Source organism: Topomyia yanbarensis, chromosome 2, assembly GCF_030247195.1.
Source record: "Topomyia yanbarensis strain Yona2022 chromosome 2, ASM3024719v1, whole genome shotgun sequence".
Lineage (NCBI taxonomy): Eukaryota > Metazoa > Arthropoda > Insecta > Diptera > Culicidae > Topomyia > Topomyia yanbarensis.
The window spans coordinates 41,143,208-41,158,059 of record NC_080671.1 but is presented as its reverse complement, the minus strand read 5'-3'; the positions used below and the strand labels follow the sequence as shown (position 1 = coordinate 41,158,059).

At 40.9% G+C, this 14,852-nt stretch overlaps 1 protein-coding gene across 2 annotated transcripts in view; it reads left to right on the top strand.

Moving 5' to 3' along the window:
• LOC131683369 (neuronal acetylcholine receptor subunit alpha-7-like) overlaps positions 1 to 14,852 on the top strand; it is a 372,960-nt gene that overhangs the window by 58,135 nt on the left and 299,973 nt on the right. The window lies entirely within an intron of this gene.

The following is a 14,852-nucleotide window of genomic DNA, read 5'->3' as shown; positions in this document are numbered from 1 at the left end:
ATATTTACTATTATTGAAAGTCAAATATGTAATGCTCTGAGAAACTTATAAATCGTCGATATATCAAAGAAGGATAAATCGGCGGCTAACGCATGGGGCAACAAAAGGCTTAATGATGACAGATTCAAACAACCTTGCCCGTCGTACTTAACCAAAATTTCTAATTTTTAATCGAAAACCATACCCGCATTTGTATAATTTGTTACATGCATTCAATTAAGCTATGTCAATTGACAATTCGTATTCGACAGTTTACACGACGTCACCCGCGTTACTGGTTGGTACGGTCAAACTTATGTCGAAGGGTGTCAATCAAGATTCTCTGACGCGTTCTTGATGTCACATCATTAGCTAGTACGGTATGCGCGCCAGTTGAGATGCTTCGACATCTCCAATAAGGTTCTCGGAACGACTCCAAGCTTCTACAAATCCGCTCATGGCTTGAACTGAACACACAATATTTTTAAGATCGATTCCCTGAAAACGTGGAAATTCATGTATTTTCATGGAGTGATCCAGATCATGCAACGGCCCAGCCCGAGGACAATCTGACAGAAAGTGCTTGTTTCATATAACATTACCATATGAGTGCCATCGTTGATAGATTGTTTCTACTTCCCGTAGGTTTCTACTCGCTTGAACCAATAATTTCCGACAAACTTACTTTTACTTGGTTTATTGATGATTATCATGAAAAATAAATCGCATAAAGATTTTAGGCGCTTATTGTTGAATGCTCTCTCATGAGTACTTGTTTAAAAATAAAATAATTCGAGCAGTTTGCGACTCTGACGAGAAGAAATTTTATACATGAATAAAAAATACAATATTTTAGCATCAGAAAATCTGATGAATTCTAGCGCTTCAGCGAACAGCGTTAAGAAATGGTTGGGTGTGATCTGTTCAGAACCCGAACCCGACTCGAATCTGAAAATTCCAAATTCGAAAAACCCGAACCCTGAAAGTATAAAATTTCAAAAACCCGGACCCGACCCGAACCCGAGAAATTCTAGTTTGAAAACCTGGAACCCGACCCGAATCCGAGATGTTTAAACTTACAGAACCCGAAACCCGCCAGGTTCGGGTCTGGTTCGGATATCGGGTCAAAAAACCCGAACCCGACCATCTCTACTGGGTGTCTAGTTAGACGATGTATCTAAACTAGTACCCAAATTAGCACTAGTTAGTCACAAACAAATTCCAAACAGTTCACGCGACACATGTGAACGTTTAAAGCAACTGATTTGTGATGTCCCGGGAAACAAATACAGAAGCTCAAGTTTGCTGATGAGAAAGCGAAAACGAACTCTTATCTTTTGGCTAAGGAGCCAAACGTCTGGCATTATGCAATATTAATTCCCATAAGGAAAAATTGGATTCAACCACTTTGCGCATTAAGGGCACGAAACCAAACTTAAAAAAATTGATTTTATAATTTACTCTATTGCTGGTAGCCGAAATTTTTTCATTCGGTCGTGCAGGTTTATGCCGAAAATGCATGGTTTCTTCTGCCTATTGCACCGTCCGCACGATATAACCCAGATGTTGCTCGTTCGAAAAACTAGTAACGAATGATATAAAACGGGCATGCGGAGCTTCCATACACAGCCTTTTGGTATTTCATAGAGTCACTTAGGTGCTATCTTTTGACGGCTTTGTCCGGAATAGGTTGACTAATGCATGAGAGACATCAACAGATTTTAGATTTTAGAATAACACCTAGCCCCAAACAGTGCAGTAAGACATTTTGTATGTCAAAAATACCCTACTCAAAGCGCTAGAGGTTTTGTCTTGCTAATTTCGGGTCCTGGGCCGCTGTGCAGTATAATAATATTGATTCTTAGGAACGACATGGACACCAATTCACACGCTTGCCGAAAAATTAACAAAATAGTGCGGTTTCATCAAGGTTTGACCGAGAAAGCCTCAAAAACGACCATCTTTGAAAACAAAAAAAAAACAGTATTTCCCGTGCCCTTTTTACCATCTTCATGAAAATCAATCAATGTATTCCAGACATTGCTAGACATTGATTTCATGACGATCTTGTCAACAGTTTGAAATTAAAAACTACTTTTTTTGTTTCCAAAGCTGGCCACTAGACTGCCCAGAAAAATAATGCTTTTTTGAAAACTCAATCGGCCCACTCCTGAGTCGATTCCTAGTCCCACCAGGAGTACTTGCTCCAAATTTGAAGCCAATCGGACATGTCTAGCTACCGGACCAACGTGCCTGAAGTTTGTATGGGATTTTTCGACAATATACATGGAGAAAACCCACTAGCTCGCATTGAATTGTCAACAATTTTGTCGAAGACTGCTAGTAAATCCGGCTTTGTTGAAAGAAGTTAGTAAACTTTTCACGAAATGATGTCTGAGTCAGTTAGGCATGGGGCCTAGCAGCGCTTGGTTGTGTATCAGTGCGCGAATTCCACGAATTATACATTTTTGTGAAATAATGGTTAGATTTAGCTGAATAGTATGTCCAGAAGAATTGTAATACATCATACGAGTTATGTTTTGGTTAGAAAATTTAGTTCCACCTGTGACCACATAGAGGGCGCTAACACTAACTTTTTGTGGAAGAGAGATAGAATATTGATATGTTCGGAAGAATTACTGCAATGCGTCTGCTCTACAACTTAGTAGAAGACACCTAATTTCTATCTCTACCCGTTGAAAAGTTAGTGTTAGCGCCATCTATGCGGTAACAGATGGAACTAAAATTTTCTAACCAAAACATTACTCATATTATTTGCAATAATTTTTCTGAACACACTATTGAGCTAAATCTAATCACTATTTCACAGAAATGTGTAGTTCGTGGTAATCGAGTATTGATGCACAACCATACACTGCTAGGCCCCATGTAAAACTGACTCAGACATCACTTCACTAAAAGGTTAATAACTTCTTTTAACAAGGGCGTGAGTAGCAGTCTTCAACAAAGTTGGAGAGAATGAAATTATCTTTCTTATTTTCACTTATAGTGATAATACGATGTATGCAATGTCACCTAGCGGCAAAAGTGCGAGCTAGTGAGTTTTCTCCATATAAATTGTCGAAAGATCCCATACAAACTTCAGGCACGTTGGTCCGATAGCTATACTTGTCCGATTTACTTCAAATTTGAAGTAAGTACTCCTGGTGCGACTATAGGAATCGATTCAGGGTTGGACCGATAGGGGTCATTTTTTCTTGTCACTCTAATGGCCACCGTCGGGCTGTCAACGTACAAGATTACAGTGACACACAATCAAGATGACAAGTAAAACACAACGGCTATTAAAGTAAGAGCGCGTAAGTTGGACACAATATGATTGGCCAAGTTTCATTGCGTCGTAATGGACGGTGTACTATACGTTAAGGCGGATTTCATGTCGCTACTAGGTCAAAAGTTTTATACGGTGACCGGAGAAGGAAAGGTTCAAGTCTAAGCAGAAAGAGTTGAATAAGTTACCAAAAAAATACTTGGTTTGGCAGGCGATTTGTACATGTGGGCTGAAAAGTCAAATATTCGTGAACGCAATAATTGTTTATTTATAGTAAACACACTCGACTCACCACCAAGAGTGCACACCGTGAAAATATATGAAGATTGAGGCAAAGTTAGCTTTCAGCCAGAAGACAAACTTGCTCTCTGTTGTTTTCAAAATGGGGCATCCAGAGGAAACCAAATACTGTACTTTGTGAAAGAAAACTCTAAATCATTAACAGGCAAAGTTCTTAAGCCATCAGCAACTGAATGACAGAACATAAAAAATATGTTCCTCTCTTGTAAACTCCACGAATATTTATCACTTGCGAACGGATAAGAAAAACTTTAGCAAAAAGTATGAAACAGTGAAAAACGATTAGCGACACGTGTTCTACTTACTTTCTTGGGAAACAATTTCTTCCCCGTAAGTTCACAATATTCCGAGCACAAAAAATAATCGAAAAGCGCGTTTGTGCATCAAATCGATCCGCCATCCAACCAGGAAGCTTTTCCCATCGAACGTGGGCGAACACGAGTCAGCGTGGACGTATGGAGTGTTGGTGAAGGTACGATATGGTGATGCTGAGCTGCTGGTGGTTCTGCTCCCTTGTTTCAAAATGTGTTTCTCGTGTCTCCGTTGTAGCCTTGGTATCAGACACCTCTTACTACCTCCCTCTGCCTACCCCCACCCCACCTTTCGAGGGACAATGTTTTACAGATCGCTGAATCGATTGCAGCCAAGTACCTGGGTGCTATTTAGATATCGAACGCGGCGTGAGGCAAATAGCAGAGCTATACTCACGTGGGTGACACACCCACTTCGTCCGGTACGGTACGCTCGAAAATTCATCGGCTCCGATAGCGGTAATGTAGGAAAATATTATTTTTTCATATCGAGCGTAAAATGAAAAAAAAGAACGGTGCTGATTTCGGGGCATCATCGACGAGAGGCTGGATTTGGCCTGGAGTGGTCCGTTTTTTTGTTGTTGTTACGGTTGATGGGATGAAATGCGCTGCACGCGTGCTTTAAGTAGGGATCTGGTTGCTTAGTGCAAAATTTGAACAGGCAACTGGAATGAAATTGTATAAAGTAGTTTGAATCATTTGAGATACTTATCTCAATCATCATTTCAGTTTTCTGAAAAGTAGATTATTCACAAAGCATGTAGCAAACAAATGATTATTTTCAAAGGAAACATTTTCCTTATACAAATATCCTACCGAGTAGTTCATTTTTTATTTCATGTAAATGGTTGAAACGGATTGAAAGGGGAGCGCGATTGCTATTGGTCCTGGTGAATTTGCTTCACTCCATCGACAAAGATGATAAAAAATCAGATAAGCTTTCACCCCACAAAAGTAGAAACTTGAAACACTTTTTACAGTACGCTTCGCGTTGGTAAAAAAGAAATGCCAATCCGATCAAAAGGAAATTACAAAATTATATCCAAATGCAAGCTTCGAATCGAATTCAGGTCGCAAAGCAGATTTCGTTAGTGGTTGAAGCTAAAACAAAATTATTAAAAGAGTCAAAAGGAAATGGTCTTTTGAGATCTTCTGATCGGGAACTGCTAGTATCAAATCGCTCTTGGGAAATCTAAAATTCAAGGTATGGCAACTTTACTATTTCGAGCTTTTCTTCAATTCGACTTACAAACAGTTCGCGATAAAGGAAAACGAAATTGCAGGTTTTTGTGATACTCTTTGTCTGGGTTTTCTTTAAAATGAGTGGTTGAGTACACTCCTGGAGCGCTTCGAAAAAAGGATTTGATTTGATTTCCACTAAATGAAAGGAATATGCATTCCTCCGCCAGTAAAAATCAGCCTTTTACGGAACAGCAAAGCTTCCGGCAAAACTAAAAGCTATGCAACAAAACTAAAAGCATGCAACAAAAATCGTCGGTTTCATCACTGTCATTTGAAAATTTCTAAAGAAAATCAACCTTTGTTTTCAGGAAACACAAACCTAGCAAGCCTTTCTTAGCAACTCCCATAACTTTCAGCCTTTCATTCTCATAAATTTTCAAACTTCCCGAACCGAACGACGATACAAATGTTTGGCATGCTTGGATTCGTGATCATAATATTATTCTCCTTTTGCAAGGATAAACTTTGCCTTTGCTGCTCATATCCAAGATTCTCCACGTCGACTTTAAAAATGTGGCGCTAAATTGATACCAACATTTTCATTTTAAAATGGTACGGCGTGCATGAAAAATTGCATTTCCCTCTCGTCGTATGTTTTCAAAACCTGAAATATAACACAATTGACCAGAGCTTAAAAAAGTTGACATCGCTGCATGAACTTGAAAGAAAACAAAATTCAATTCATGACTGCAGCGATGAATGAAATTTTTGGTTCGTTTCCATCGTTATTCGTTCTCCCGACGCAGCGCTTTCAGGTACGGACATGTTCGGTTTCAGAAGCAAAGTGAATTATATTTCTACGCTAGCTCTGAGAGGGATTATTGATCAAAAGTGCACCAAATATAGATTACGCAGTTCACTTATGCTCGAAAATGTAGAAAATGCTAACTTCTGCCTTCAAACTATCGACATAATAACAAATGAATGCTTTGGTTGGTGAATGAATTTATATTTCCTCTGCACTCAAGCATTCGATTCTGCATGAAATTTCTGTCAGTTGGAAAGTGAATGAATGAGGGAGGCGTTGAATCTGAATGTCGGTTTCGGTAAATGCAAGCAGAAATAGGTAACTGATTTTGATATTTCGTAACACTGCAATTGACCGCCCGTAATTTGCTCTTCTTCGAGCGAATTGCGTACTTTGTTAGTATTCAAAATATGATATTCGTGCTATATGAGAACGATACGACAGGCTCAAACGATAATGTCGAGGCGCGATTTAATTCAGGCGCCGTTATTTCGGTGTTCGATTTAATTAGATTGGATAAACTTCAACTAAAGCCTCGACAGTCCGTAATATTACGCTGCCGCAGGAAAGAGATCACTTTTCTCGAATGTATGCTTCAACCACATCCGTACACGCGCAGCCAGGGCGCATGAAGTAAGACTAGGAGTACTTTTTCGACATTTGGGTCTACCCTACAGCAATACACACATACACATACTGGGAGGAGTGAATCCAGTTGCCGCAGGGTATTACCGGATACGAGTTTTTTGTTGTTGCTGGTCGGCACTTTTACGGCACCGCCCGTATCGGTAGACCGGTACAGGAAATGGAGGAAGTTTTGGATAATTGAATGTGTGGCGATGGGATCGGAACATCCGAGAAAGCATAACAAGCGCATACCTAATGCTATCCGGAGCTGTGGGTTTGCCAAATTACATGAATTAGTACCAAGTCGGTTCCGAGCAAATGGGATTTGATACTGATTTGTTTTATTTTATTCTATCGCCGACAGAGATGGATTTTGATAGCATGTTTCCTAGCGACTGATTCTGTTTACTGAAGTTTCCCCTATGGGAGTTACCGCAAACCGGGGTGACATTGATCACTTTTCGAAGTAATCATTACATATTTCTAGATGCAATACATTTTCTTCAAGTTTAATATTTTTATACCATGTACTGATGTATGGAGAACACGATTGGATGGTTTTTATTTAAAATGGTCCGCTTACAGCTATTTTTCCAAAAATGATTTCAAGTTGAAGTCCGTTTTCGTATTCCGGGGTGATTTTGATAACCTACATGTTCACCCACATTAAGTTATCATTGTCAATGTTTTTCATTGAAATGCTTGTTTAAACTGATTCAGGAAAGATATTCATTGTTAAATAGATGTTAATTGGTATTATACAAAGTATTTCAATGTACTGTAAAATTCGAGTAACCAAAATTCCTATAATTCGTGTCCAACTAGAATAAAAGACTGTGAAAACCTTTAAAACTGCAAATATTGTTTTATTTCAGTCCTTTATCGATGTACAAAAAGTTTCATCCATTCTAACACGTTGGAATATTGAACAATAAAAAAAATGTTGCGAATTTTAGCTTAAAATAATTTGAAATAATAGCCAACTAGTTTTACAAAAGATGTATTTAAAATAAGCAAACTCTTAAAACTAAAGTTAGTACATCCCAATCTAAAGGAAAATAAAAACTCGCTTGTAATTTATTACTTTTGCTCAAATCTGAGATTTATTTGTTTTATAAAAAATAGACACTTTACAAAGCTTCGTAAAAATAAGGTAAAGCCAAATTTCGGTTTTTTGTAGTTATTGTACCCAAAAACCGAACAATATACTCAAAAAGTATAACAATTCAGTATTTTATTAGTTTAGAGTAAAAATCAGTTCAAATTAAAATGAGTCGGTAGATTATTCTGGTTTAATAAGCGATCTAGGAAAAAAGTTTCGAGTGATCAAAGTCACCCCGCTGATCAAAGTCACCCCGGTTTACGCTACTAAACAATATGCAGCACTGCGGTTGTCTAGCGTATACAGGATGTTTAGTCATTATTATCCTTCGGCTGGCAAATACGATGGAAAGTTTCTGTAAAATATTGAAACATATTCATTCATGATGACACTGTTCCCTTGAACCAAATACCACGGGGTTTCAGAGACCAGAGCTTAATCCTTCGGTGGTTTCGACATCATGTCAACGTTCACCGATAACGAAACTACTTTCATTTTGTTGCTAGGAATATCTACGTGAAACATGGTCTATTTAAAAGAAACTGATTTAAATATACATTCTGTATTTTTTACGAAGGATACGTGAAAGAAGCTTTAATCCAAAAATTTGCGGTGATTCAAAAAACCGCACTGGGACAAAAAACCGCTTGAATGAAATTTTTTCTCGTCAATTCGATAGAGGAATAATTGCTTTCGCAAAGTTTTAGCACTACTGATACCACAGAACTTTGTTCAAAGAAGCATTTCTTACATTCCATATAAAAGAATTGCATAGAATTCAATCAAACTTTCATGAGCTATTCCATGCCCCGGAGGGCCGAATTTTATATAACAATCGTCTCAGCTCGACTATTTGGGATAACGTCTGTGTATGTGTTTTTTTATAGCAAGGTTTAAAAGGCTTCAAAAGCCTAGCCTGTAGTATATTAGTACTGTGTGGGACTCACGACTCACTTTTTGCTCGTCTTCCCCACGGAACTACATCAAGATATTCAATTGGTGAGGGGGCGGGGGCTTGCTGTCGTCAAACCTCTTTCAACTGCTCTATCTTGGAGCCTCACTTGGTCCATGAAATGGCTCGACCTTTGAGCTTTGGTGCAACTCTTAACTCTTCTCTTGCTTCTTGTCTCCATCTATTACGTCGCCATTTAGCTATCTTAACAGTAAACCTTTTAGATACGGATTCCATGAGCCATTTAGCTCCTGTTTCCGTGAGTCATTCAGCTCCCAGCCTCATCACGATCTAATCGGATAGTCACCGACGGTGAACTCAACCTACTCCGACTGAGAGTTTCTTGACGGAGGAATTTGTCCCGACACCGACACCCGCTTCCTTAAGCCATTTAACTCCCAGCTTTATCGAGATGTACTCGGATTTCAATCGGCGGTGAGCTACGTTACTCCGACTGAGAGTTTCCTGGTAGCGGAATTTTTTTTCTCGGTACTGATGTCTGGTTCGTGAGCCAACTGTGAATACTTCGTTGGAAAATTTCTCCCGATACCGATGTTCATTTCCGCGAGTCATTTAGCACCCCGCTTTGTCCCGATCTATTCGATCTAGTCCTCAGTGGTGGACCTAGCCAACTCAATGAACTAGAAAGTAAATGCCAACGTCTGTCCTGCGATTCCGGATTGAGCGTAGCTTCCGGTTCACTGGCGTCCAAACTGCTTGTAATTCGACGCGGTCTACTCGGTCAAATCCCCGGCGGTGAATCTAGCCTACATACGAGCTATTCGGTAGAGTGTCCAAGTCGGTCCGCTGTTTCCGGTGAAGTTTGACGTCCGAGTTACTAGCGTCCACATGACCCGAACCCGGCACTACATCGCATACTACTCACATTACCCTTCGCCACTTCCTCTGAAGCTAGGAAAGTACTTTGTTGGCAGCATCCCAGACATGCTCATCGTGACACATCTCTTCGACGATATTATCAACTATTATACCCTTTCGAACTTTTTCGAGTCTAGGGCTTTGGAAGACCACCTGTTCCGGTGGCTCTTGCACGTTCACATATTCCTGGTAAAGGGGTCACGAAGCATGCCCAAACCGATGCTACCGGAAGCATCCATTCCCGGACAAAAATTGCGTCAAATGGGAGTTCGCCCAAGCACACACATTTGGGATGAGTCGGTGGGTCCACCTTCCTTTCTCCACGTCGTCCCACTCTTGCGGCCACTTAGCCAACTAGACAGCTCCTTGCAGTTCGTGCATTTCTTCGCTTCCATTTCCTCAGAGCCGGAGTTATACAGACGAGAATCATCTCAGCAATTATGCATACCGCCGCCTCGTTCTGTACGCACTCGCGACACGAACAACCATTAGGCGAAACGTGCTTATCAACTTCGTCCGGTTCCGCTTTGAGTTCAGCGCAGCAGACCAGGCCGGTACGCCATACCCGCCAGGAGACGTCTCGTTCTGCCTCTTGCTTCTCCGTTATTCGGCATGATCCTTGCCAATGCGTTATTTGTCCTCGCAGCTTTCTCACTCACATTGTCGACATGGCTGTTGTAATTTAACCGATCGTCGACAATCACAACCAGGTGCTTCAGCGCACCCATCATTCGATGGATTGTCCCCTGTCGCTGATCACGACACGCTGGATTTTTTACGGTTGCCAGAACTACTTTTGTTTTGTGGTGAGCCAGCTGTAACTTGACACCAGGTTACCAGTATGCCTATTGTCTCTGCTGTCAACATCTCATTCTCTCCCCTGAGCAATTCCAGTGTTAATACTCCGTTGTACATTATATTCCATAGTGTTGGGCCGAATATGGAACCCTGAGGTGTTCTCGCAGTGACCCTAATTGACTTCTGCCCCATGTTTGTTTCATAGACCAGTACTCGGTTCTGGAAGTTACTTTTCAGAACATTACACAGATTGTCCGGAATCCGCATTATGTGCAGCATTACGGCGATAGCCCCCAGCTAGCACTGTTGAACGCGTTCTTCACGTCTATCGTTACTACGGCGCAGTAGCGATTACCCCTTCTCTTTTGATTCAGTACTTTCTCCGCGCTGGCGATGACTGAGCGGATGGCGTCCACCGTCGAAATCTCTTCCCTCGCTTCGGTTTCCCACAGCTCATCAATTGGAGTAAGGCTGTCAGCTCGAAGTGTTTCCAAAAACAGGTACTTGTCGAAGCCGGTTAGTGCGTCCAGCATCCATTTGTATTGCTCTGGTGTTCATCGGAGGGGAACATAACAGCTACAGACAAATACGCTGTTGATCACGAAGCCTTCCACAGTGGTACGACTTAGAACAAAAGGTGGACTAAAGTCCAAACTCTGTCGTATCGGTTCAAATAGGACGGTTTTATGTAATTTTGGTACGATGAATTCGTTTTTGATATTAAAACATTTTAAAAATAAACATTTACTATTCATTAGGGTGTCTCAAAAATATATTTTTTTCTAAATCGTTCTTAAAATTTATGTATATTAATTTTCGTGTACCTCATCGTTTTTGATATTAACATTTGTAAAAATAATTTCATTATACATTAGGGTGGCTCAAAAATAATTATTTTGTTGCGAAGGCTCAAAATATTTTTTTAAAGAAATTTTTGTGCTCTGAATTCCTATTTAGGTTTTAAAAATAAAAATTAGCTTTAAAAATTATTGGAGTGGCTCAAAAGTAAGTATTTTGTCTTTTATATTAATTTTTTTCAATAGTAATTTTGGAATTTATTTTCCATATTGAAACGAATTGATTGACTTCTCATTACGGAACTTCAGAAATGACTATTTTGTTTTTACGGATCAAATAACATGTGTTCGAATAATTTTGGAACGTTTAATTCATTATTGGGTTACTTGATATGAAAACTACATTTTCTTCCATTTTCAAAAAAGCGTCATAGTGGATTGTTTAATTACGTTCACTAATCACTAATTGACTAATCAACAAGATGGTTACCGATTTTTTTCGCAGGTGTGTTTTAAGTTACTTAGATTGCTTATTTCATATCTTAAATAAAAATAAATCCAAATCCCTTTTTTCGCGCATATCGTTCATTTAAAAATGATCATATTTTATATGAATAATATCGCAGCTATATCAGTGATATGAAAATTCGCATCAAAATAGTCTCACCAATCGACCAGAGCTCAACTGTGTTCACTCAATTTGGAAGCTATTGCGTAACTTAGCAAGAAAAAGTTCCAGAAACATTTTATGATATATTTCAAACGGTTGAAAATATTTACTGATTTTTAAACATTCTTAATACTTTTACCATCGAAAAAACCATACCTCCCACTCGGCTCCTTACTCTTGAACGCTAGTAAAACCCTTGAAGATCATGCCCTCAATGCTATTTGAAAGTTGTGCATATATTCGTGTCATTATTCTAGCCATAAAGTGATTATTCAAATTTAATATCAGTAATAACCATGCGTCTCCATTCACAGTTTTTTTTAATTTTGATTGCTTATCGCTAGTTTTCGCAAAACTAGCATAGACTCATTTTAAAGAGAAAATTAAAGGCTTTCGAATGAGTATAGTGTGATCGCGGGTATTCACGGGCGTCGTTGTTGTTATCGCATTAGAAGTTCGCATTCAATAAAAATTCATGACAAACAGTTATCTAAACACTAACTAAACCAACTAGTGATTTATTTTTGGCGATTTTACGATGTAATTTAATCGCACGGATAATTTTGGTGAAGAAATGCAATGCATAAAATCCACCGTTTCTTTGAAAAACGAAAATAACCGTATGTAGGTCCTATGGTGCAAAAAACACAAAAAATAGTTATGCCCTTCAAAAAGCTGTTAAAAATTCATTTTACGTTCAAATCACCCAAAATCTCGCGAAAATGTCTCTGATGGCTCAGCTGATAGGAGAAAAATACTGGTGAGAATATCGCACAAGCTTCATATATGGACTTAAGTCCGGGCTCGTCCCACTGTGCCTTCGTGTGTGCTATCTGCCACCGACCATCACTTGGCTGGCCGCCATCCCTGCACTATCCAACTCCAGTTACCGTTATCGGGAGGAACACGATACGGATCTGCAATAATTGCAACGTCGCACTTCGTTTGATTGCTACAACAGTTGCTGTACAATGTCATAATGATTGAGATTATGCTGGATTATCTCCATCATCATTGGCCTGCCTTAGCCCTTTTGTACTTTGGTCATAAGAAGCCTCCCGTTATGTGATCTTTTCCGCTCTCATTTGTGCTGAACAAGCACTTCGGTTGCTTTGTGCACTCTCTAGCAATGTGTCCCTTCTCCCCACATTTTATGCACAGATCAGCTGAAACACATGTCCGTTTGTTTAGTGGCTCTGAGGATCAATCGTAACGAACACACCGACCAACCGATTTTGATCTTACCGGTCGACATAAGCTTGTTGGCTGCGGTTCGCGCCACCGTACACCTTCCTCAACCTGATTGATATCTGCTCACTCTCCAGGTTACATTGCTCTATTAGCTCGCATCAATGATCTCGTCCAGATTCCTTCTGCCACGAGTTCCCGATAGGCCGAGCTCTTGTTCAATGGACCTTTCTTCAGCTCTAACAGCATCTCGCCTTTCTAAGTGCGCCTGGTTCTTATAACATTCTCCCCCAGCTCCTTCAACCTGGGATCCTCTCTCAGCCTTTTGAGGATCGCAGCGTACGTCACTCCGTCGTTTGCTTTGACGACTACAGCGTCTCGATTATACTTCTCCTGGAGAGGCCGAATGTCTTCTTTCTTATTTTCCTCCTCTTCTTTCTGTTTTTTCCTCCTTTCTTCTACGGTTTCTACGGTTCGTCATTTACCTTTCAATTGTGGGCTGTTTCGCTGTCTCTCACCGACCTTTTTGGGCTTCTTCCGTTCCTCCTCCTCTCCTGGTGTTTGTCTTACTCTTTTCACAGAACGAGAATACCGGTCACCCTTCGGCGTGTCATAGGCTTCTGCTTTTGCGATCTCCGTGGTTTTCAGCGTTTTTAGTTCTCTCTAGTAACGGCGGATTTTATGCTAATGACTAGATCCTAGATCTGTCAATGCACGTTGCCCTTAGAGTTCTTTGATTTTTTTCTCATCTTCGTTACTTTAGGTACCCCAGACTGCTAGTCTTGTTAGGTAAAGTTTGGTATCGAGCTGCGCACATGAAACCCTAGTTTTCCTTGGCGTCCAGTTGGTTTGTCGCCGCTCGTGCTCGGTATGGCCTCCCTGGGCTGCTCTCGTTGCTGCTGCTGTTGCGGTTGCACTTGCTGTTGTACATTTTGGTTGATATTTTTTCTTCTTCCATGCTTTTTGGGTCCCAACTTTAAGTAGCTATCTATGCCCGTAATAAGTAGTCGCCTCTATATGATCCCATGGTAACCTTAGCGAACAGTGAGGTCGTTTGCGAGGGTTGACGTGGTCCTTCATGGAGTACCGCGTTCAGAGCCGGATCGGCGCTAGTCAGGAGCGTTCAACTCAGCCTACTTCCACCAGCTAAGATGCCTGGTTTCTAAAAAACATTGGCCAGAACGTAATTCCTCCCCGACACTACCTTACGGAATTATTTCGGGGAGGGGTTTGTATGTGAATAGCACCCACTCTAATTGTGATATTTAGTAGTTAGTTACTTCAAGAGGGTTACATCACTTTCACAGACTGGCAATTTCTGCATGGAAATCGGAAAGCTGGCTGTTGGTCGGGACTTAGTGCTCTTCCCCTACGAAGACAATCTCGGCGGCAAACTTCAGATTGTCTAATTTACCGAGCCCTTCGGATCCCTCGTGTCATTCAGCACCACGACTCGGCTCCCTTGTGCAATTCAGCACCGAAGCTCCCTTCCCGTACTATTCAGCACCACTTACTAGTTGAGCTCCTGACTTGTTCGAGAACTACTCGGTCTAGTCCCCGATGATGGACCTAGGCTACTCGTATGGAAGATTTCCCGGTGAGAGATGTACTCCCGAAACCGAGCCAACCAACCACTTGTCGAGGTCAGTTCGGCGATTCCAGTGGAGCAGGGCGTCCGGTTTGCTGGTGCCCCGACGACCCGTGACTGGCGGTGTCTCGTCGCGGTCTACTCAGTCTAGTCCCCGGCAGCTAATCTAGCTTACGCCGATGCAGAGTTCTCCGGCAAAGAAAGTTCTCCCGATACAGATTCTTCTTTGGTTTTAGCACCGCAACTTCTTCTTTAGTCCCCTTTCTGGTGCCATTTAGCAACTCCTTTAAGACCTTTGGTTCCCCTCTCGTTCCATTTCGCTCTACTTCCCCGATGATCCTTTCAGCTCCCGCCCTTACCCTGCTCGCGAACTATACTC